The sequence below is a fragment of the Helianthus annuus genome, chromosome 17, assembly GCF_002127325.2.
Source record: "Helianthus annuus cultivar XRQ/B chromosome 17, HanXRQr2.0-SUNRISE, whole genome shotgun sequence".
Taxonomy (NCBI): domain Eukaryota; kingdom Viridiplantae; phylum Streptophyta; class Magnoliopsida; order Asterales; family Asteraceae; genus Helianthus; species Helianthus annuus.
This window is the reverse complement of record NC_035449.2, coordinates 139749807-139751177: the sequence shown is the minus strand read 5'-3', so window position 1 is coordinate 139751177 and position 1371 is coordinate 139749807. Positions and strand designations below refer to the sequence as shown.

The window sequence follows — 1371 nt, the reverse complement described above, 5'->3', positions numbered from 1 at the left end:
AGGTTAAATTGAAAGTTTATATGATAAATCGTTGACTTTTTGAAAGTCACCTGTGAATAAGTAGCAATGTTAGACTTTTTGTCACAATTGTAATGTTATAGAAAGTCATATGATGCGTGATATATCCATATGTGATATATGTGATGACGTGATGAATTATATGAGTTTTAAAAGATTAACTTGTGGAAATATGTCTTATGCTTGTTAGAATTTACTAATGAAAGTCAAATGTGAAACATGAATTTGATATGATCGTTAATATGTACAATCATGTATGCTAACAAGAATGTGAATGCGATGACATGAAAGTATAGGGATCATGTCAAGATGGATGAAAGCATGGAAGGCTAAGGGGTCAAAAGGAGGCGAGGAAACGGATGCGAATACGGACACTTAAGGTAAGTGATTTCCGGAATCACTTCTTATTTATAAATGAAGTTTGGTATGTTGTATATAGGGAACCATTTAAGAATTTACGGGTAAGGGTAAGTACCAAGGTAAGTTCATATGAACTTCGTCTATCGTTAATGTAAATTAAGATGATAGTTTCATCGTGTTAATGGAATGTTCATTATGTTGCTGAATGTTCATTGTGTTAATAGAATGTTCATTATGTTGCTGAATGTTCATCGTGTTAATGGAATGTTCATTATGTTGCTGAATGTTCATCGTCTTAATGGAATGTTCATTATGTTGCTGAATGTTCATCGTGTTAATGGAATGTTCATTATGTTGCTGAATGTTCATCGTGTTAATGGAATGTTCATTATGTTGCTGAATGTTCATCATGTTTGTTGGAAGTTAGTCGGTTATGTTTGTTTGTAATTGCATTGATTTGTGTTGATATGTTTGTAGATAAGGTTCAACTTACAAATAAGTGAATGTGACTTGTATGTATGTATGTATGTGTGTGTGTGTGTGTGTGTGTATGTATGTGTGTATGTATGTATGTATGTATGTATGTATGTATGTATGTATGTATGTATGTATGTATGTATGTATGTATGTATGTATGTATGTATGTATGTATGTATGTATGTATGTATGTATGTATGTATGTATGTATGTATGTATGTATGTATGTATGTATGTATGTATGTATGTATGTATGTATGTATGTATGTATGTATGTATGTATGTATGTATGTATGTATGTATGTATGTATGTATGTATGTATGTATGTATGTATGTATGTATGTATGTATGTATGTATGTATGTATGTATGTATGTATGTATGTATGTATGTATGTATGTATGTATGTATGTATGTATGTATGTATGTATGTATGTATGTATGTATGTATGTATGTATGTATGTATGTATGTATGTATGTATGTATGTATGTATGTATGTATGTATGTATGTATG

At 30.1% G+C, this 1371-nt stretch overlaps 1 long non-coding RNA gene across 1 annotated transcript in view; it reads left to right on the top strand.

Annotated features, from left to right (window-relative positions):
* The first annotated feature begins 200 nt into the window (after positions 1-200).
* The window catches only part of LOC110925906, a 4606-nt gene continuing 3435 nt past the window's right edge, over positions 201-1371 (top strand). The window contains exon 1 of the long non-coding RNA XR_002584855.1: positions 201-398. This is a non-coding gene — a long non-coding RNA (uncharacterized LOC110925906). The remainder of the gene's footprint in view (positions 399-1371) is intronic.